Genomic DNA, 24,938 nt, shown 5'->3' with positions numbered 1-24,938 from the left:
GTTTGAATTACGGGTCCACTTACTAGTTATTTAACATTAGGCTATTTAGTTTCCTCACTAAGACACCAATAACTAATGGACATGCTAATAATGGCCTTTACTGCATAATATTATTGGTGAAAGGCACCTGAGTCCTTCACACCGTGCCTCTCATGGAATAAGTACTCAGTGAGGTTAGCACTTGCTATTAAGAATTTTAGGTTTACATCATAATCCTTTCAAAGTAAGCAGTCATATTTCTGGAAGTTTACAAACTTGTGATACCTAGAATGGGTTTCATTTTTTTCTTTGAATATAAAAAGCACATTTAGTGTTCAAAAATTCTCAACCTCACTCCGAACATTATCCTTGTATTATTGCCCATCTAAAATGCAAGCATACTGAGAAGACTCACATCATTTTGAGATGTAGGCCCTGACACAAGCATTCCTCATATTTCCTGATGCCTGAATGCCCGTGTTAAAGGCTCTGCATCATGTAACTGAATTTAAACTGGGCAGATTCTGCTAAGGATAGGGCATAAATGGAAATAAAGGACATTTTTCATTCCCTATTCATTCTTAAATCCTACTAATGTCAGAGAGAATTATGTGTTATATAAAGGAAAGAAAAATAGATCATTATTTCAGTCTACCACTCTGTACGTTTCTGTACTCAGCAATATTAGATTTCTTTCCTTTTAATATCACCCTCTAAATACATGGTAGGTGTTTAATGCATGCACGAATACCTAATGCTGCTGATGTGTCCTTCAGATTCTGACCATCACTATCTGTACATAGTTAGTTATAAGAAGGTAGTAATGAAACAAAACCATTTTTCACATTTCTGGCCTAATCTCTAGCACATTACCCACCCCTTGCTGTACACACACACATAAAAACACACACACACTTTTTAATGTAGCAGAGCTCTCTCAGGAAGGGAGAAATGTAACCTCGGCACATAGAAATGATCACAAATTCTTATCTTGGAAAGCAATTCTAAATTGGTATTACTAGCTCTGACCTGTATCTATAGTATTAATTTCAGCATGAATCATATGTGGCTAGGATATAATGCATAATATTGATTTTGATTTTTTTCCCTCCAGGCTGTGTCTTAGTTCCTGGCCTTGATCTTAAAAGTAAGATAGATGTTAGGCATTATTATCTAGCAGAAGGAGTAAAAATCAATTTTATCTTCTGACACTTCATTCCCTTTTCCTGCAATGGCAAGGTAGTAACATTGGAACAACTGTAAACTCACATTTACTTATTTAAAACTGGGATGCTAGTCTGGGAATCCACTACTCTAGACTCTTCTTTGTACCTTGTGCATATTTTCAGATGATAAATATGTAGTGAGTATGAGAACCTGTTAACCTGCTTTTTCACAGTAATAATAATTTTATAAAAGCATCCCTTTAAGAATAAGGTAACATTGAAATTTTTTTGAGATAATTTTAGATTGGCAGAAGAGTTGCAAGGATATACAGAGAGATCCCATATACACCTCATCAAGCTTTTCCTAATGTTAACTGTTTACATAACCATTTATCAGAACTAAAAGTTTAACATTGGTATAATACTACTATCCAACCTGCAAGCTTTGGTCAGATTTCCTTAGATTTTTCACTGATATCTTTTCTGTTGTTGTTCTCGAATCCAATCCAAAATACCACACTGCATTAAGTGAATTTTTTTTGAGAAATACACTTTTGAGAAATATCTATTTGTCAATGGCAAGAATATAAATGTAACCGAGCACCTAATCATAGAGATTATTTTGATGATGTTTTTAAAGGTTGCCAGTAAAGGAATGAGGTTTGGTGAATCAGTCAATAGTCTAGTGAAATGGTTTCCAACTTTACTGTTAAGACACATAGTTATATTTCCATTTTAATCAGTGGAAAGATATATCACAAGCAAAATAATACTAATAGTAAAGTATTAAAATTTGTGAATGGTTTATGCATTTATAAATTTGACTGAATGAAAGATTAACCTCACTCTCACTTGTATTTTGAAATGCTTTTTGGAGTGAGAGGGAAAGAAGTAGAGTTACAATTATGAGCTCTAAATTTCTCATAAACCTAACTGCATTCATTAATTGTTTTGTTCCTCACTTTCTTCATCTTTGAAATGGAGCAGTAATCCTCATTTCCTTGTTAATGTAATAGAAACCGAGATCTTTATTGTAAGCATAGTAGCTGTATCAGTGCTCAATATCTTGAGGAAACAATTTGAAAATTATTTATTCAGCTTTTAATCATCTTCTTCCTAAAAGATTGATTGAACCAACTCAGATTATATCTAGACTTTGGGGACTACGGTAACATATAAGGACATGCTCTATAGACAATCTGTTATAAAATCCTACTTTCTCTTCAGTTTCTTTCTGTGTTAGAGACCTTGTTGGTTGCTGCCATTATTTGTGGAACAAGCAAATGAGTTCATATATGCTACAGTACTGCCTCCAAATTATTTTCTTCTATTTTTTTCTTCCTTCCTTTATTCAAGACAATGTGAGTGTCTAATATGGCCCAGGCATTGGGTTATGCATTGGGAAGAGAAGATTAATAAGACATGACTTCTCTCCTTTTGTTCACAGCTTTGTAGAAGCAACAAATATAAAATCGATGAGAGGTCCATAATAGTCATGTATAAAAATTATTTTTTACACCTTAAGTACCTAATTCTAGCAAAAAGGTAACGTTTTAAGTGAGCCTAGAAGAAAAAATATGCCATTCTCCAAGGACCAAGTAGTTAGTATAAAGGGAAGGTGATTCCAGGCAGACAGAGCCATGTGTTAATGTACAGGGGAAAAGGCTTATGAGAAATTGAAATTCAAATAATTTGAAAGGACTCTTGGGTAGGATATTGTGTGACAGAATAACAATAATGAGACCATAAATTACCCCTATCAGAACTGGGGCCCTAATGTCTGTCTAATCCAAGCAAAAGATGATGGGGCTTGAACTAAAGCAATACCAGAAGTGGTTAAAAAGATGAGATATATTTTAGAAACAAGCAGGGGGAGAGCTGATTGGGAACGAAAGCAGAGGCAAAGAAATGAAAGAGATGCTTTGATTTCTAATGTGCCTTCCCTTGCTTGTGGGTAAGATAGGAAGACATGAAGTGGAAGGACAATTTAGAAACATGGTGTATATGTTGGAATGAGAAGGAAGATAATACATTCCATTTAGGATGTGTTGACATTGAGGTTTCTGCATGATATCCACTTTAAGGTAAGCTGTGAGAAGCCAAAGAGAAAGGTGTGAGTGGGAAAAACTTATTTGGAACCTCTCAGTATTAGGTAAGAGTTGAAACCATGGGCTTAAGTGGGATCATGGACTTAAGGGAAGAGAAAACAGGAGCAAACGGGGTGTAACAACACTTAATAAGTGAGAAACAGGAGCTCAGCCAAGAGAATGGGAAGGAGAGATGAGAGTGGTAGTATAAAAGCCAAAGAGGCTGATATGAGCATGCCAGCTAACAAGGTGGGAGGGGATCTTGGGTGAACTAGGGTGGTTAATAGTATCCTATGTAGCAGACAAATTAAGAAAAATGAGGACTGAAAGGGGGACAGAAGTTGGATATCGGGAATTTGTGGGTTACATCAATGAGAGTAGTTTGAGTGAAATAGCAGGGAACATGGGGCAGGAGTTAGTTTACAGTCGGCTACTGAACAGCAAGGTGCTCTAAGGTTTTATTTTTTCTGACGTTTACTTTGTTTTTGTTTCCTTGATTGTTTTTCGTTTTGTCTTGTATTTGCTTTTGTTTGCTAATAAAGGAGAGACTGACTCATTTTGCTTATGGGCTAAGGAAAACTTCCCATGGAGAGAAAGGGATTGAAGATACAGAAAAAAGATAATCATTAATGGAGAAAGTTCCCAGAAAAGCCTGAAGATCTTGTAAATCTATACCCTAAGTGAAAGGATTCGCTTTGGAGAGAAGCAACGTCATTTTCATCCTCGGATATCTAATGGGTGGAGGTAAAGAAGATAAATTCTTAAAAAGGCCAATACAGGGATATGAAAGGAGTTCTTGATTAATGATTCTCATCTTCTCGATGACTTAGAAGGCATGTTTAAATGCTGAGTATAACATGGGGAAGTATAGCATAGTGGGTGTGATGAGCATGATGAAAGTTCAGAATATGTGCTGGGGAGAATGGGAAAAGGAATGTCTTCCAAGAGACTCTGAAGTTTCAGCAAAACTTAGAGCTCAAATATGTGTAGAAGTCATATTCTAGATTGTTTTATATCTGTATCTATATCCATATCTATATATCCATATGCAATTTCACTATTCAGAAAAGAGCAGGAAGGAAGGTGTTCAAATTCAGGATTAAATCAAAATTGACAAATTTCTAAGATATGGGTGGTGGGAAGATAGTGGCAAAATTCCATGCATTGTGCTATTAAGGTTTAAATAGGGTGATGAACCAAGGAATCTAGGAGGGATAGAAAAGATAATAAATCTAAGAGAAGGCAAATAGATTGGAAGAAAGAAAAGGGTCAATAGGGAGGACAATCAAGTCTGAATTAAATGATGAGATTGACTGTGTACTTAACGGGGCTGATTACTTTAATCTCATACATGTTTTCTCCAGTTATTTTGCAAAGTTGTCAAGCTTTAAACTACAGTACAGAATTGTGGGTGAGACTGTACACAGGAAAATGTGCTTTCCTCTCTTATGAGAGAAAAAGCAAGATTAATAAAACATATTCCTATTATTACTCTCTAGAAATAGTGTGTAGTAATGAGGTCAATAGAGCGACTTGCTGAGAATGAACATGCTACTATTTATTGCCTCTTAGGATGAAAACCCAATTTCATCTTCTATCAAAGATCAAGCTACTGCTATCTTATGGTAAACATAGAAACTGCCGTACAGAAAATTACTGTTTTAACAGGTGCAGTCTTACATTCAAGAGTGATTTTAAAATTGGCTTCATGGCTAGCACTGTACTCACATCACCCATTTAAATAATCTCCTTGGATATATTCTCACACATAAACATCATTAAAGGGTATGCTTACATTATGCTTAATCACAGGGTATTCATGAAAATATCTCTACCCAGATACACTTTTAATACTTAATATATTTTAACTCATTTGTTTTTACCACTGATCAAGGCATCCCCCCAAAATTATTTGAATTATTCCACTTAGGGAGAGAAAAAAGAGCCTCAACAATGCTTCCTGAAATTTTAGTATCATTACTACTATGGTAGAAAAAGCAGCCCTTCATTCATGCAAGAAGTACGTATCCAGCATCTGCCAGATGCACCAAGCTTTGTGCTAGGTAATGTGCAAGGCATCTGTTTACAATACAAAAAAATAACTCTGCTGTAACTGATCTTGAAATAGATATAACAGCAGGAGCAATTCATCTATTCGTTATAAGATAACATTAGCTAAAATGTGTGCTGTGCAAGAGCAAGGGCTTTGCCTCTATCCGCACATGTTTGGATATAAGATAAGCAGAGCTTGACACATCATGAACGTCCAAACAATATGTTGACTGTGGGAATGAACGGTTTGAGTAAAGATCTTGCACATGCAAGAGTTAGGCATACTCAGATTATATTTATTAGTGTAGGTACCCAGAGTGTCACACACACATATGAGCAGGCTACTTCTCCTGGGTCCTTAGACATCAGGAGATCATGCACTAAAAGAAAGAAAACTTATGTGTCTATTTTCTCTAATCTCAGACTAAAAATGTGCATTTGCTTCAATTAGGAATTGAAGGAAACAAATTGCAATAGTGTTAGCACTATCTGTGAGCTTGTCACCAATGTAAAAAAACCTACATTAATTTGAAATTACAGTAGTGATAAGGATCTCTGCTAGATATTGTTTTCTTAATGGTTAAAATAAAGAGCTTGTATCACTACATCAAAAGTTTTGCTTTTGGAAATATTTTGAGAACTAATTTTTAATTACTCTATAAAATTGGTTGCCTTTGTAATTCTGTGCATTTTATTTTATGCTTTTAAAAAGATTACTCCAAGAAATGGCTCTGAAATAGATTGTAACTTGTTTTGATGAATAGAACTCTACAGATATGGTGTGACTTCTTTTTATTTTTTATTTTTTATTTTTTTTGAGATGGAGTCTAACTCTGATCCAGACTGGAGTGCAGTGGCACGATCTCGGCTCACTGCAATCTCTGCCTCCCAGGTTCAAGTGATTCTTCTGCCTTAGCCTGTAGCTGGGACTACAGGAATGCACCACCACGCCCGGATAATTTTTGTATTTTTAGTAGAGACGAGGTTTCACCATGTTGGTCAGGCTGGTCTTGAACTCCTGACCTCATAATCCACCCACCTCAGCCTCCCAAAGTGCTGGGATTACAAGTGTGAGCCACCATGCCCGGCCAGATATGGTGTGACTTCTGAGCCTCAGCCTCATGAAGCCTTGTAGCCTCTGCTCTCACTGCCTTGCTGCCCTGGTCCTGCTATGTGTAGAAGCCAAGGCTAGTCTTGAGAATGGGAAATGATGTGGGGTGAGAGGCCCCACCCATGGCCAGCACCAACATCACACATGTGAGCAAGGCCATCTTGGATCATCTCATACCAGTCAAGCTTCTTGATGGCTGCCACTACATGAAGAATCCCAGGTAAGACCAGCAGATCTACCTGGCTGAACACAGCCCAGATCACCAATGCACACTGTCTTCAGCAAATAAATTTGTGCTGGGATTGTTTATTAAGCTGCACAACTGAAACAGATTGGCATCTGCTTGGCTGTCAAGTATGTACATGGTCCTTGAAATTCAGAACCTGTGCCATAAACAGCTGCTATTTACCCAGTCTTTTGGCTTTATGCTTAGTGCGTTGTAACCTGGATGGTTTGATAGTTGGCTACTTCTGATTCTGTAATTTTTCTTTAAAAAAATCTGTGATGTTTTTAAAAGAATTTACAAAACAAGAAAACTATTGAAGTGTTACTTTTATGTTGGGGAACAAAGTCTTGAGGGCAGTTAGTGGAAGAGGTTTTTATTTGTAAACTTTTGTCTATTTGTATGGTTTAAAAGTTTTTGTCAATAATTTAAGAATATACCACTTTAAAGTTGTTCTTCTAGATAAGGTATAGAAAACTTTATATCTCAAGAGAAGAAAATGATATGCTATGATTTTAGGCCTATAATAACAATTATTTTATAGAATTATTAAGTTATTAGCAAGGAAATAAGATAAAAAATCATATTTTAAATGACATCTCCATGCATGCTGAGGCACTAAGAAGAACCAGTGGCTTTCCTGTGAGACAGGAACCATGTGCACACTCTTTTACAGATGAAAAAAATGGGAATCAGAGAAGTGAAGAAATAAGATCAAGATCACCTATATAGTAAATGGCAAAATCAGTATCTGAACCTGCTGATTCCAGAGCTCATGGAGAGTTCCAGTGGGCAACTTGGGAGAAGGAGGAAGCATGAGAGAGGAGGCAAGTATCTGAGAGGCCGAGGCATTGACATAATGCTCAGGTTGATGCTACGGATGGAGTTGAGGAAGAGAGGAATACAGTAAGCCAGGAACAAAGATGTCAGTGAATGAGGTGTAGTTTACAAGGGCTAGAAGATGAGAACAGTGAGGAGGGGTATAGAGGACACACACCAAAGCCTGAGAGTTTCTCTATCAGGTGTAGGGGTGAGAGTCTAGATCAGAAAGAGAGGACCTTGTCCAACTTACACATTTCAATCCAGATTCCATAAGATGTGGGAGAAAGGCCAAATTCCATTGGACAAAATGCAGGAGCAGCAGTGTAGACTCATAGACAGTCAGTCTTAGTTGAAGTGTAGAGGCTGGAGCTATGGAGGAGTTTCCAATTACGTGTGGATGTTCCAAAGTCTTGATGAAAAGATTTGGAAAACAAAGGAGGCATGGGAGGGCGCACTGGGGATGAGGATGCTCAGTGCATCACAGGGCCAACAGGTGAGTATGGATGATGGGATGGTCTTACAGTTTTGGCAATAACTGTGAAGAGGAGTTTAGTCTCAGTAATTTCAAGCAACATTGGTTAGTCTCACAGAATTTAGCTGTGACCTGAAGACAGAAACCTGATGGCTTTATTGTGGAGCTAAGTGTTTCCTTTTCTCTCACTCTGGAGGAGATGGTGGCAGCGGTGGTATAGAAGGTACAGTGGTCATGGTGACAGTGGACAGGAAGCAGGCAAGCTCCGATCACCTGCCAGGCAAGGCTTCAGTGCCAGTGACTGATGGATCCTAGGTGCTATAGGTCAGACTCTGCCTTGAGTTGGGGGTTTGTGTCCTGCCAGCACTCAGAGGTGTCTCCATGGCCATCATCTGCATAAGAATGTACTACCACAAACATCGTTCCAATTTCCTATTTGCGTACATTTAGAATTAATCTATTTAGGATACATTCCCAGAGATGAAATTTTGATATTAAAGAAAATAGATAACTTTAGAGTTTTTGGAATATATCACAAGTTTCCAAGTGCAAAGATTCTACTACCTTTCATTTCCACTTGCAACAAAAGAGAAAGCTCTTTTTTACGCTCTCTTCTTTCCATGAAGTTTTAAAACTCTAATTGATTATTTTAATTAATAATCAGCTAATTGATTATTTTAATTAATAATTATCAAAACAGTATGGCGATTTCTGAAATAACTGAAAATAGAACTACCATTTGATCCTGCAATTATATTACTGGATATCTACCCAAAGGCAAAGAAATCATTATGTTGAAAAGATATCTGCAGTTTTATGTTTATCACCGCATTGTTTACAATAGCAGTGATATGGAATCAACCTAAGTGTCCATCAATGAATGATTAGATAAAGAAAATGTTCTACACACACACAAACACACACATACACACACACACACACACACTCCATGAAATACTACTCAGCTATAAAAAATAATAAAATCATGTCTTCTGCAGCAACCTGAATGGAACTGGAGGTCCTTACCCTGAGTAAAATAACTTAGAAACAGAAAGTCGTATACTACATGAAGTTTTTAAATGTTTGAAATCACTGCCAATGTAATATGTTAATCTCGGCATCCTATGGTTATTTTATCTTTCACTTTTAAATTTGTGAAGCTGAACAAGTACCATTTGTATTTCTTTTGGGTGATCATTGTTCATTTGGATTTTTTGTTTATCCTCCCATTGAGATTTGGAGTCCTTTTCCTAAGACCTCTTTATATAAACATTAACACTCTGCCTTCTATATTACAAATATATATCCAATTTGTTGCATATCTATGTGTTTATTTCCTATGATTTTTGACTAAACTGGTTGATATAGTCTGGATATCTGTCCCCACCCAAATCTCACGTTGAATGGTGATCCCCAGTGTTGGAGGTGGGGACAGATGGGAGGTGATTGGATTGTGGGAGCAGATCCCTCATGAATGGCTTGGACCATCCACTTGGTGGAAAGTGAGCTCCCATTCTGAGTTCACGTGAGATCTGGTCATTTAAAAGCCTGTGACCTCTCCCGCTCCCATTGTCTCTTTCTTCTACTTTTTCTATGAGACATGCCTGCTCCCCTTCACTTTCTGCCATGACTGTAAGCTTCCTGGGGCCTCTCTAGAGGCTGAGCGGATACTGGCACTATGCTTTCTCTAAAGCCTACAGAACCGTGAGCCACTTGAGGCCGTGGTTTCTAACTAGGACAGTTGTCATTGACACTTGACAACTGCCCTAGTTAGAAACCGTGAGGTTTCTCTTTTCTTTATAAATTACCCAGTCTCAGATATTTCTTCATAGCAAGGCAAGAATTGCCTAATACACCAGTATCTTAAAGTTTTAATATAAAACATCATTACATACTTTCTTCCTTAACTTCATCCTCAGTCTCTGTTTGGCCTATAGAGGTGGAGGTCTTGCTTTAGATTCAAAATGTGTAATATCAATGCTTCTACCATCTGTAGAGTTATAGCATCTAAAAGAGAGTAGGAGGCCCTTTTCTCAGCAACCCACTTTAAGTACATCTTTTGACATTCTGGTTTGAGATAATGGTTATCTGCCTTAAATGTAGCAGATATCTGGCAAAATGTAAATAGCTGCTGACCTTGGTAGAAGCCTTTTCAGTTGAGTGGCAACAAATGCTTTTATGAGTGTGTTGAGGAGATAGTGGGAAGTAGGCAGGTCTGAGTCCCTGGCCTTCTATGCAGGGCAAGGCTTCAATGTCTGTGACTACAGAGGAAGGAAGAAAACACAGTTCTTGAGGAGCTTTCTGTGAAGAGGAGCTAAGGAATAGCCTATAGTGAGAGAAGGAAGGAAAAACAAAGGAAAGTCTGGCAATAGTGTGTTTTAGACTCAAACCAGCACTGTGACATGCCAGTCACTCCCAACCACCTGTTCTTTTCAGAAACATAGATGAATGAAATCAGTCCCAAGTAAAGTATATAATATTATTCCACACTTCACTTTTGCTTAACTTAATGATTTTAAGCATATGTCCTACTGTTTTCTTTTTGGTTGGTTTTTGTTTAGAGATGGAGTCTCACTCTGTTGCCCCAGCTGGAGTACAGTGGCCCGATCTCGGCTCACCACAAGCTCTGCCTCCCGGGTTCAAGTGATTCTCCTGCCTCAGCCTCCCGAGTAGCTGGGACTACAGGTGCATGCCACCACACCCAGCTTTTTTTTTGTATTTTTAGTAGAGACAGGGTTTCACCATGTTGGCCAGGATAGTCTCGATCTCTTGACCTCGTGATCCGCCTGCCTCAGCCTCCCAAAGTGCTGGGACTACAGGAGTGAGCCACTGCGCCTGGCCATGTCCTGCTGTATTTTAAATATCTTAATACTAAGCATTTTTAAGTTCTGCCGTAATCTATTATTTCACTGTGTTTCCAACAATCAGCTGAAAATAATGTTAATGATTCACTTCAACGTTTTGTGTATTTGTTCTTTTTTTTTTTTTTGCCACAAACCACTGTCTTAAAAATTCTAATGAAATGTAGAAGATGTGATACTCATCATAAATGATTCCCCAGAGTGCCAAGTTAAGTTGGGTCCCTGGCTTCAGCAACTCACAGTAAAAGAGGAAGATTGTGTCAAGTACTGACAATGAGACAATACAAGTAATGCTATCTCCTCATCTATGTGAAAATAATATTGGATGTACAGAAAATATTTGCTGAATGAATGCAATTGGATTTTATGAAATGGTGCATTCAGGCTCCTTCACCCCTTTGCAATTTCATTCCCCCGACTTGGGCCTACACTATCCAGGTCACTTAGCTTTATTATTGGCTCAGGATTTGTAAATCTCTTCTGGATCATCAGCTTGCTACACTAAAAGCCGCTTCAGCAAACTGCTGTGTACTCTACTGGATATTAACAGATAGAGAGGTAAGATTTTTTTTTTTCCCCTGGAACTCATGTTCTGACTGTGAGTGTCAGATGAATGAGAAAAAAAAAAACCAAAAAAATATAAAAAGATACTTCAATAATTACTACAGTAGAGGAATATTTAAATTTCTGTAGGATACTGGGAGCCAGTTCATGTAATGTATTGATATTGAACCGTAGGATATGATTTCTGTTTGTGCATTTTATCTGTAGGGAAGCCACTCTGCTTTTCTGACAGACAGATTTCACAAAACTCCATACAGGTGACACCTGTTGGGGAGAAAAGACTTCTTTCCCTTACCCATCTCTAGGTTCATGGCAAAGGCCCTTATAGCAAGAAAAACAGACTATCATGAAAAAAGCACACACATTGGTTTAATATAAGTTTTTCATGACAAAGAAGCCTTCAAATATGAAGACTCAAAGAAACAGGAAAGCCTGTGTATTTTTATCCTTAGGTTTAATGAAGTATGGACAGTCAGGGGATAATATGATTGAACAAACAGATTTTGACCTAATGATAACATACTATAAGAAACATAGCAAGGCTTGTTTGTTAAAAATCTGCTTTGTATCCTTGTGTCGTCAGAGATAAATGTGTTCCTCTCTTTCAGGTATATGGAGACAACCTTTTGAATGAGGGTTTTATGATCTGCTTGGAAGTGAAGGATGAGGGGAAGGTAAGAGAGATATTCCCGCTTCTGCAGTTTCTCAAATGTTAAGGTGCCATATTTTTGGATAGCATGTCCTAAACCTCATCACACCCAACACAAAGAATCTCAGTTCTAGCCATGTCAAAAGTCCTATGTACATTTATATCATTCTTACATTAGCACCTCATCTCCATTTCTCCCATCTTCCCTCATTTTTTTCTTTACCTGGATGTATACTTCCTTCATATTTCTTAAAGAAGATTTTGCTTTAGCATCTGTGATCTTTGGTGGGCCATTAAGTATAGAACAGTTTTGGCCATCAATTTCCCTGTGCTTCTGACTATAACATGTTCTCACTGCAAAGACCATCTTTGACCCCCAAGCACAAATCTGGATTTAGCCCATTTGATTAGTTCTCCTAATGTTCTCTTTTGTAGTGTATTTTTTGTAATCTCCAATTTTTTCAATCCCCAAAATAGAAGAAAGATTGAAGAGTTACTTGGTATTACCTTGACAATATTAATAAGACACAGTCAGATAAGGTTTAATGAGTAGATGCAAGCGAAAGGCATATTCCAAAACTGTCGTGTGTGTGTGTGTGTGTGTGTGTGTGTGTGTGTGTGTGTGTGTGTGTGTGTGTGTGTGTTTGGTGTGATAGGAATGGGTAGAAGATGAAGGAGATGGGTTTCCTAGGATCTATGAATCAACCATCTGCTCAGTCTGAGAGGCTAGAACTCAGACAGGGTCAGTGACCAGGATCATTGATTACTTGAGCACAGAGATTACACATTTGAAACAAGCTCTGCAGCTTGAACTCTCTTTAACTACCAGTAACAAGTTCTCTTGCCTCATCTTCACTGGAACAGAATGAGGGATTGATAAGTTCAATCAAATACACCGCGTTCCTTTGGTGTGAAAAATATTGCAGAAACAAGATGTTGATAAGGCAACGTGTAAAATAGAGATGTGCTTCAGCAACACTGCTTTGGAGTGGAATAGAGAGGATGTAATGAAAGTGGAAATGATTTTTCATTTTCAAAAAAGAGAAGCTTGCTTTCAGTGAAAGAGTAAATAACATTTGTGAATGAAATTTTACTCATGTTTGACTTCTCCAAATCTAAAATAAAATATATGCTTCTTTGGGAAATCATATGCAATGACTCTTTAGTAGCCCTATTCTTTCCTAATAAATGTTCATTCCCAAAACGTAGCATACAAAAATGAGACAAATCTACATTCTTTCCAACATGTGCAGTCACATACACACTTTTTTTGTGTACCTGTGGGCTAAGACTCCCTCTACTTGAGGGAGGCTTGAGGAATCAACAAAGAGAGAACCTGAGTTCCCACAGTTGTGTGATAAATCCAGCAGACACTTGTATACATGAAAAATAAATGGTGTTTTCTCCATATTGGCACCATGTGGCATTCTTAAAGGATCTGTTACTTTTCAAGGAACCCTTGTGACAGGGTAACAACCTATAATTTAATAGACTAAAACATATATTAATCTCTTTATACTTAACTACTTGTCTTTTTTTTTTTTTTTTTTTTTTTTTTAAGACAGACTCTCGCTCTGTCGCCCAGACTGGAGTGCAGTGACAGAGTTTTAGAGGTGAGGAGGGTAGGCTCACTGCAACCTCCGCCTCGTGAGTTCGAGCAATTCCCCTGCCTCAGCATCCTGAGTAGCTGGGATTACAGGCATGCACCACCACACTCAGCTAATTTTTATATTTTTAGTAGACAGGGGGTTTCGCCATGTTGGCCAGGCTGGTCTCGAATCCCTGACCTCAAGTGACCCACCCACTTTGGCACCCCAAAGTGCTGGGATTACAGGAATGAGCTACTGTACCCAGCCTACTATTTGTCTTTTTAAGGAAAAAGAAAAAGAAGTAACTGCTAATTTAACTTTCACCATGGTAAATTCATGAAATATGAATTTTTAAAATAACTAAGGCTAATCCTGTTAAAGAAGAAATTAACCAATTAAAAGTAGAAATTAATGAATTAGCATGTTATATGCAAGACCAGACACAATGTATGTTTATAATTATACATACATTTAGATCAATGACAACTGCCCTAGTTAGATATTATCATGTATATGTATAATATACATGATATGTATATGTATAATATACATGATATGTATATGTATAATATACATGATATGTATATGTATAATATACATGATATGTATATGTATAATATACATGATATGTATATGTATAATATACATGATATGTATATGTATAATATACATGATATGTATATGTTATAAATAAGGAATTTGGCTCAGAAAAGTTAAGCAACCTATAATTATGCAACTGTTCAACACTGAGTCTTTGCAAGAAATGTTAATTATTTTAGTGGTATCATTCAACAATACATTTTATGCTGTAATTTCATTAAAAGAGATTGTAAACATAATTTAACTTGTTTTTGATGACTTAACCCATCATTTCAAAGAGCAGTTATTAAGTTGTTTACAATATGCTGATGCATGAAGACGAATGGGGTATGTTATGAATAACTTCCCTTCTACAAAATTGCTCCAGCTCCTTTAATTATGGAATTCTAGTCCTTGATTTTAATGGATTCCCTTTTTTTCTTCTCTAGCAAATCATTAGCTGCCATTTTACTTTTCTCTTGAAACATTGGCCACTAGCAATACAACCTATCCTGCATGAAAATTCTACTTCTAATCTTTCATATACTAGAACACTAAATAAATAAATGCGCTAAATTTTATATCAGAACCAAGGTAAGTAGATCCTGAGAGAAAGTCAAAGGACACATTTCTCCTTGGCTTCAAGTACATGAAGGTGTTGCATTGCTTTGCATTCCTCCAGAGATCTTTTACATCCTAGTTAAGTTTTGCCAAATGTGACCTCTGAGTAAGTGAGGTTTTACAGTCTAGATCAAATCATACCATTTGAATTTGGCATTCATTTCTCCCTTTCTTGCTCTCTCTCTGCTTTTTTTTCCCCGCTGTCCCTCTTTTGTTTACCCTGTCTATTCTGTCCATGTGTTTCATAACGTATCACAGCTTGCATTGTCTGAGAACACAAGTGGGATTTGGCCACTGTTTATCTTTGTGTTTGCCATATAAACTAAAACTCAATAAATGTGAATTCTATTATATTTTTATTGCCTATCCTTTCACCTCTGAACTTCAGTTCAGAAGACATCTTTGAAGTCAAAAAAGGTAATTCTATCTCCCATAACAAAATGACAACAGCTACTCTACTGAATTTCTCTGTAAGCCAGCAATTTATATACCACCATCTCACTTAATTCACATGATAAGATGGCAAAGTGGGCATTGTTATTGCCATTTTAGAGGTGAGGAGGGTAGGCTCAAATAAATTAATTAAGTTGTCAAATTTTTTAACAGCTTGTAGGAGCTAGCATTGGGATTCAGATGTAGGCCTGTTTTACTCCAGATGTATGATTGTTGTACAATCCATAGGCACATACACACACACACACACACGTTGAGTACATAAACACGCACACGTATGTTGAAACATTATATATGTTTATATACGTTTCTATACACATATGTTGCATTTATACTATATATATGTCTATGTATAGGTGTATGTATATGTATACACAATTTTATAGATATATAGATGATATAGATAGATGATAGATAGATAGATAGATAGATAGAACTAATAAATAGATGATAGGTAGATAATGATTATAGCCCTGCCTATAATATTGAAGACAGGCTAGAGACCAAACTTCTCTAATAGTAGATTTAGTTTCTGGATGACAGAGTATAGACTGTTTCTATGTGTCATGAAAAGATAATGAATCCCTCTGATGCCTGTCTGCTCTGAAAAGAGCAAGTCAGCCCAGCTCAGAAAGTTGTTCTGGGCTTCATCCTTGAAGAACAAATGGCTGAGATGAGAGGAAATGAGGGAGACAATGATATTTCAAATTGGACTTTGACTTTATTAATAGATACTCTTTCTTTAGAATATAGTCTTCTTCTTCCTCTTCCTCCTCTTTCTTTATATTACGATATTTTCCTCTATGCATTCAAACACAGTGGCCATTGTGGTGATATAGTGAAATAATATGTAGAAAATCATCTAGTTTGTCTCTAACCATGCAGAGAAGTATGATTTTCCAACCCAAATCCCCAGGATCAGACAAAGCTTAAATAACACAAAATCATCCAAGGTTTTTCTGAGCACTTAGAATCAGCTCTGCTATGTGCAGGTATGATGGTTAATTTTGTGTCAGGGTAAAACATTATTTCTGTTTGTGCATTTAAGGGTGTTTTATAAAGAGATTAGCATTTGAATCGGTAGACCCAGTAAAGAAGATCCACCCTTCCCAATGTGGATGGGCGTCATCTAATCTTTTGACGGCATGAACAGAACAAAAAGCAAAGGAAGAACACATTTTCTCTCCCTTCTGGAGCTGGGATTTCTGTCTTCTTCTACTCTCTGTATTCCTTATGTTGGGCTTTTGTCTCAGACTAGACTTGCACCATTGACTCTCCTGGTTTTTCGACCTTTTGGGTTGGACTGGAACTATACTACCAGCTTTCCTAGACCTCCAGCTTGAAGACCGCAGATAGTGAGATTGCTAGGCCTCCATAATTGCATGTTTCAATCCCTCATAATAAATCTAATTCTACATATTTCTGTATATCCTCTTGGTTCTGTTTCTTGGGAGAACCCTGACTAATACAGATTTTGCTGCCAAGAATTGGGGGTGATGCCATAACAAATACCTAAAAATGTGGAAGCTGATTTGGAACTGTGTAATGGGTAGAGGCTGGAATAATTTTGAGGTACATGAGAGTAAAAGACTACACTGTGGTGAAAATATGTTAAGGGCAATTCTGGTGAGGGCTCAGAAAGAAGAGGAGAGCTGTAGAGACAGCCTGAATCTTCTTAGAGAATATCTAATCCTGAACAGGATTTTGCTAGCAATATGCATGGTAAAGGTCATTCTGATGCAGTCTCAGATGAAAATTAGGGACATGTTATTAGATAACAGAGGAAAGTCCATCCTTGTTATAAAGTTGCAAAGAGCTTGACTGGATTGTATTTGTATTCTACTGTTTTGGGAAAGTTAGAATTTATGAGTGATTACATTGGATATTTGGCTGAGAAAATTTCTAAGCAAAATGTTAAAGTTGTGTCATGGTTTCTCTTAATTGCATATAGTAACATGCAAAAGAAAGAAATTACTTCAAGATGAAATTGATCAACAGAAGGGAAGCAGAACATAAAGTTTTAGAACATGCTCAGGCTAGAATCATGCAATGGTGACTTCACTGGCCTGAAGTCTCAGGAGGCCCTGTCCTCATGGCAGTTCTCTGCTGGGATTGCAATCCAATGGCTCCCAGAAGCTTCATCTTTTGAAATGTAGGTGAACAACATTACTTTGTTCTCCCAAAATTAATATGTTGAAATCCTAACCCTCAAGGTGATGGTATTAAAAGGCAGAGCCCTCGGGAATGGGATTAGGGCCCTTACAAAAGAGACCACAGAGAAATCCCTGGCCCTTTCTGCCATGTGAAGTTACAGTGAGAAGATGGCTACCTATGAGAAAGCAGGTCATTATCACACTTCAAATCTTCTGCTCCCTTGATCTTGAAGTGTCCAGCCATCAGAACTGTGAGAAATAAATTTGTTGTTTATCAGCCACCCAGCCTATGGTATTTCGTTGTAGCAGCTCGAACAAACTAACAAACTAAAACAGCAGATAACATAGGATGCTTGCTAAAGATAAAGCAATGGAAAAGAATGAGAAAGTTAAAGAAAGAATGTCTGCTGAATATTGACTGAGCCAGGACTCCCCTGTGTACCCCTATTGTTTCTGCCTCATGGAGGCCTTCTCCATCCTTCATCTGAATTAACACACCAGTGTCTTCCCTCATTTCCTCCTCTCTGCTTTTATGCCTCCTTCAAATCATTCTCAACATTAGTAGTTTCAAAACATTTTTTGAACACTCACTCCATCAATTTAAAAAAAGCATGCACATCCATGTATCTTTTCATTTAAAATTAATATATACCCTAACATTAAGTAGTTACTAGAAAACATTTGCAAAATGTGTATCTTAAAAGGAACAAATATGAATAAATACAAATTGAACTTCTCAAGTCTTCTTTCCATACCCCAATGTACATGCCCATCTGTGAGGACTCCCATTCCACATTCTTCCAAGTGATCTTTCTGGCCTACTGACAACCCTCTACTGCCAACTCATAGTCTTTAGAATAATATGCTTGTCTTTCATATGCCCACTGTGCCCTTTCATGGTCTGGCATTTATGATTTCTCAGGCCTCATGTTGGATTATTCTCTCCTTTACTTGAACTTGACATTTAAAAATTACATACAATTATTCATGCTTTTTAGAATAAATCATGACACTACATATATCTATATATTTACAAACTCATCCATGTGCATTGAGTGTTCTTCCTTCCTCTTGTTCATTAAAAAAAATTTCAACATTGACATGTTAGATCATAAATAACCTTTGAAGGAAGTCTCCCTTTATGAGCCATGCTTCTTGTTAACGCTGTCCTTTATGTCACTGGTCTCCAAAGTGGGGAAGATACTCATCAGGGCTACATAAGATGACCAAACTGAGTATTAAAAAAATAGTAAAACTTTAGGTTTGCTATCTCATCTTTTTAGTTTTATAACATATCAATATAGAATTAAATGTGTATACATATATACTATATATGTGCTTTGTATGTAACTACTCTGTATATATCAGTATGTTATTAATTTTACATATATTAAGTATATATTCAAATTGATACTTCTATTGCTATTTTTATCTTATGGAAGTATAATATATTGATTTATAGATGTACTTTCTCCAGCTTGTATTTTTAAATCTCTGTAGGTCTCAAAAGCCAAAGCAATACTTGGCAGAGTATACATGTAATACATGTTTGTTGACTTGAATAAAGGAAGCAGGATTTAATATTTCATGTCTCCTTGTTGCTGTCTATCACGCATTTATTATGCCAAGAGCTTTACTCCAACAAATTTAGTGTCTTTGAAGAGTGTATTGAAGTAAAATATCAAGACCCTTTTTCTAGAATCACTGAAGAATTGGAAATACACATAGGTTATGATAGATCTGAATTACTGTGGAGAGACTTGGAGACAGAGGTAAATATAACTTAATCTCTAAAATATTATTTACATTTCCTGTGTTCTCTTACCCTTCTCATATTTCTTTATTTATATTAAAGAATCAGATAAACATTAGGAATACATTTCTACTAAAGAACCCATCTGGCCTATTAGAAATCAGTGTATAAGAGCAGTTTTATTTCTAACTTCAATTTGGTTTTAAAAAGTCAGCATAATATCACACAATACGATCTGCATTAGGAAATGAATTTTTACAACTTTATTATCTCTCACATTATTTCCCATTCACAAGTGTATTAGTGGAAGGAGGCTCATGATTTGAATTTCACCCATAAGGCTCATTATGGGGCACTTGAAAACTTGTCAGAATTGGGCCCCTAACCTTAGGAATAAAATGATACATTGCTTTTATTCTTGTTAATTTTAAAAAAAGAATCCACTGTAATATAGGGTAATTTAAAATTTGAGTAGCAGGTATCCCTCAACAATTACCCCTTTCAAATTTTTTGGTTTTGAATTTAAGTATTCTATACTCCTCTCATTTCACAGAATTAAAGAAATTCTATCTCAAGTGAGGGAGAAAATGAGCAACTTAAAGAAATTGAGTATGATGGACTAATTATGTTCCATTTTAAAGAATTTATGCATGAAAGTGAGAAACACAGATTCTTCAGAAATATATATATCTATTCTCATCCAATGTGCAAAAATAATGATTCTGAAGTACTAGCATTCTTCTTTATTTTTGTTTTTGTATAGATGGGGTCTCACTATGTTACCCAGGCTGGTCTCAAACTTTTGGCCTCAAGCAATTCTGCTTCTGCCTCCCAAAGTGCTGGGATTACAAGCAGGAGTCAATGCACCCAATATTTACTAGCATTCTTGATTTGACTGGAACAAAATGCTCTATTCTTAATTCTAGTAACATATTCTTCACTTGTGTATAACTGGTCCACCTTCCTTTCACATACAGTGAGTATAAATGCATAAATGCTAAGTTTCTCCTGCTAGCATACTGGCATCACTTTTTCCAAGCTCAGGTAGTAAGAACAATTTTCATTTTCTCCACTGAAAAAATGATAGTTGGCTCATTAAGTATCCTCTCTTTGTAATTCTACTGTGGTTTTCCGCATAAGAATGAATAATTGAATTGCCAAATCATTGATTTAAATAGTGGTTCCTTCCCCTCTTTATTCCAGCATTTCTCAGTATAGGAAAACAAAAAATGAAGAATTTATGCTACTTTCTTGAATACAATCGAAGTTTCACAGATAAATGATAGAATAACATCAAATATAGGGACATGACAAAAAATTTGAACACAGTTTGGATAGCCTTTTTCAAGAAATTAGATCACTAAGAAAACTCAACATATTATTATATTGGAAATTTATATTATAGCAATTATGGGATATAAAATATTAAGTATGAATATCTTGAAAATTATCTGAAAACTTTGTTACTGAAGTTCCATCAGCACTCTAGATTAGGGCAGCCAGATTTAGCAACAAAAAAAATTTAAGAATCTCAATTAAATTTGAATATTAGATTAAAAAACATTTTTTTGGTACAAGTATATGCCAAGCAATATTTGGGCCATACTTATATTTTGAAATGCTATTTATTATTTATCATACATTTAAATGTAATTGAGTATCTTGCATTCACATAAGTGAATGAAAAACTGTGTAACAGATCCCTATGGTGGCATCCTCTATAATTTTCATGAAATGATTCTGAGAGTAACTTGTGTTTCTGTTTTTGCTCTGGCTGCCAGGCAGCTCAGACTAACATTTTCCATTTGGGTGCTTCACCATGACTGCTCCTTTCTGTATCAGCTGCTTGAAACTCAGAGCCAAACTTTGGGTCCATTTCAAGCAAAATATCCAAGAAATTTGTCTTGCATTTTGAACAACATTTTTGCCCCTTCTTATCTGCTTTTTCCTATCCTTATTTTTCTTTGCTCTAAATTCTTTTTTTTCCAATTATTCACATAGGATGGTATAAAGAAATAAATGAAATAAATATTTAATCACATACTGATAAAAATCTTCATCAACATATATATTTCCTTCATTTTTCTTTGGATCTGACTTTCTATTTGTATTTTATTAACCCAGATAAAGCATGCCATTTTATTGTACGTTACTCAAGTTTTTATGGGAAAGGGGCAGAGTAAGTATAAAACGATTACCAAAGTTTGTTAAACGTGGGTATAATGGTCAACATTGAGAGAAAGAGTAAAATTGGATACATCCCAAAGTAAGATATTAAGGAATTCAAATGCAGTTTAAAAATAATGTGTGTCTTCAAACTGCCAGGGGAGAATTCTTGCTTAATTTTGTCTCAATCACTTTCTTTCTGTTTTGCTCTAGACTTTTAAGCTTAAGCAAAGATATTTTGCATGACACTAAGCTAATGGTAATTCCTCCTTTTTTCCATTAGTATTCCTAAAACAAACATCTGAACTTCTGTTATAGGCAAAGAAGTATGTTAGGGTATAAAATAAAATTATAAGGCAAAGATGAGGAACTTGAGAAGCTTATATTTCAAAAAGAAGGACATTACAATACATACTTTAAAAATTAATATTCTCTGGTCTTGCTCCCTGGAGATAAGTTTCAAAGACTTTAGATGTCTCTTGTTATATTAACCTTTGTATTTCTAAATAATATCCTGCTTTTCCTTGGTTTAATCTATTTTGGACATCACCCACTGATTTCTTATTAGTGTACGTGTGGAACTGGCTTTCTCATACTCAGTATTTCAGTCCCAACTAAATTCCCCACCCCATTCTTCCAACAAAGTTATATCAAAACTTTTGGTTAAGACAGTATACATTATTTGCATTATCATGGCTGTATAAATTTTTCTACTGATGGTTCAAGTAATAGACTATACTTAGGGGCCAGGCACAGTGGCTCACACCTGTAATCCCGTCACTTTGGGAGGCCAAGGCAACCAGACCACCCAAAGTCATGAGTTTAGGAGTTCGAGACCAGCCTGGCCAACATGGTGAAACCATATCGAAACATATAAAAAAAGTAGCCATAGTGGTGCGCATTGTAGTCCCAGCTACTCAAGAGGCTGAAGCAGGAGGATCACCTGAACCCAGGAGGTGGAGGCTGCAGTGAGCTGAGATTGTGTCTCTGTACTCCAGCCTGGGTGACAGAGCAAGACTCCGCCTCAAAAAAAAAAAAAAAAAAAAAAAAAAAAGACTATGATTGTACTTTCTTTTCTGTTGATCATTTTAGGAAAACTACAAAGTATGGTTGGGATTTGAAAATTTACAAGAATTTCTACTTGGGCTTCATTAATGAACCAAGAAACAATCAGGGCAAAGGATACCTTCGTGATTAGGCTAGAAATAAGTGAACACATTCCGCTGTCTCCATGGTGGAACGGCACCCAAGACTATGTGGTCACTGGCTGGCTACAGGGAGGAGCTTCATAGGTCAGAAGAATTTGGCCATGGCTTACTAAGATTTCCACCAAATGTTAGATTTCCAGGAATTAATAATTACCTTATTTTAGTTTTCATTTGATTAATTTCCTATATATCTGCTTTTCTTTTTTTATATGCTCCACTAATTGTATGAATTCTATCTAATATTTTTCAATAATCGAATATTTCAGATACTCTATCAATATTTCCTTTCTCTGAAGCCTGTCTTCTCTCCAAGTTGTATTGAAGCTCTTTGGGGTCCTGCATGGCTTTCCTCCTGGTACTGAATTTACTGATATCTCAAATATTCCTCTTTTGTGGTCTCCGAATCCCCATTTATTCTTGCTTTCATCCTCATTTTTCTGGAACCCTTACTCTTAATGCTTCCTAAGAGAAGATGCATTGAAAATTTAATATTTTTACTTTTTCCTTGCCTGAATATGCCATGAGCTTTAATTAGTGCACTTGTTTAATCATTTGGTTAGATTGGGAATTTCGGGTTGAAAGTCATTCGTCTTTAGACTTTTGAAGGCATTATCCATTGTCTTCTTGATCTCAAATTTCCTGCTGTCCAAAGCTGTTATGATTCTGACATTGAGAGGAACATCTGTATGTAAATATCTCACCAGCTCTTATACTTGAAAACATTGGACATACAAATTGTATAGTCATCCATTTGGAGAAGACTATGGAAACTATGGAAGTATGGAGTGATAAAGTGTAAAACAGAGAACTAGTTTTAATAGGATTCCCAAAGATATGATCAAGGGTGTCTGATGACTGAAAGAGAAAGAGAAGAACAGCAGAAAGACCAGGTTATTGAGTGTCAAAAAGGAAAAAAGGGAAAAGTTTCAAAAAAATGTGGTTAGCAGAGTTATTAAATGGACATTTAATGTATTTAAGCAGCAATATATTAACAAAAATATTGGTGCTAATTGTGATAATAGTGTGAAATGAGAATTTGGTGTAAAAAATCTGAAACATCTCTGTACCAGGTCTCAAAAGAACTGGATTCCAGCCACTAAATTTCTGGCTGTTCTTGGGTGAATCATAAATCTCTGCTGCTTGTCTACAACCTGACAAGATGGGACTTAATAACTTTAAATGCCTTTTTGACTTTTAATGTTGTATGGCTTGCACTGTACACACTTTGATGTACATTCAAATTCAGGATCACATCTGAGCCTTAAAAGAGTCCTGTGAGGAAAGTAGGATGGGGATTTTCTTATATTCTCTGTCTTTTCTCTCTTAATAATTTTGTAAATTACAAAACAGATAAAGAGAGTCAGATTGAAAAACAGAGGCAGATTTAGAACCTAGGGGTCTCATCCAGGTGGGTCATAGTTCATATGAAGTATCTGATAACATATTAGTACTCATTGGGGGCAAATGCATCAATGTTTCTGCCAAAGTCTAAATATATATCCATTGATTCTTGTGATTTCCCGGGACCAGGAAGAACTTCTTAATGGATCATAAACTGATGTGAATTTTTAAGCTCCATCTTCTGGTTTTACAGTCAAATGATGGATATGATTGATAGAGTACTTAAGTGAAAGGCAGAATCAGTTTGTTTCAAGCTGCTCGGTTTTCAATTGTTGTTGCTCCTTCTCTTTCATTATGAGTTATTAGTTTAGCCTTATCCATATCAATTTAGTTTGCTGTGGTTTTGGTTAATCCTACAGAACACAATGATGCATGATACTTGCATCCAAAGTACTTTTGCCTATAATTTTCTGATAAGTAAATGTTAAAAAGGATTTACAGTACAGTTCAAATGTGAATCCTATATAGGCTTATTGTAAAAGCTGATTACATAGAATGTTGTCTCATTTATTATTAATAATAATATTACTGTTTTCTTAGATAATGGAGTGACTTATTTTCATCACTGACTTACATTCCATCTCACTTTACCTTGAAAATTTTCTTTGCAAAGTAGAACACAAAACAAATTGTTACATTCTTTAAGGTCCAGAGAACTTCCAGGAACCTCAGTTGGCCTTGTATTTTGCTTACAACTAAGTGCAGAAATGTGTTGGGAAATACAATGCCATACAAAATTGAGTTGTTACAGGACTTTAGATAGAAGATCATCTATTCTGTTATGTTAGATTAAACCATTTGTACTGAAAACAATAAAAATCTAATAAATGACCAATAGTCTTTTATAGGCAACTCTTTCAAATATTTTATTTTTTTGTTTAGAGATTCGATCTACTAGCGTCTAATGTGAGCTTATAGGATAAGCAGCACATGATAGGAACAGACAATGAGGTGGAATCAATTGCTCGGGCAGCTCTCTTGATTGTTATATTCCAAGTCTCATTACATCCAAATGTGAAATGTCAGCAA

The sequence above is a fragment of the Pongo abelii genome, chromosome 15, assembly GCF_028885655.2.
Source record: "Pongo abelii isolate AG06213 chromosome 15, NHGRI_mPonAbe1-v2.0_pri, whole genome shotgun sequence".
In the NCBI taxonomy this organism is placed as follows: domain Eukaryota; kingdom Metazoa; phylum Chordata; class Mammalia; order Primates; family Hominidae; genus Pongo; species Pongo abelii.
The sequence above is the reverse complement of the archived record's forward strand: the minus strand, read 5'-3'. Positions refer to the sequence as shown.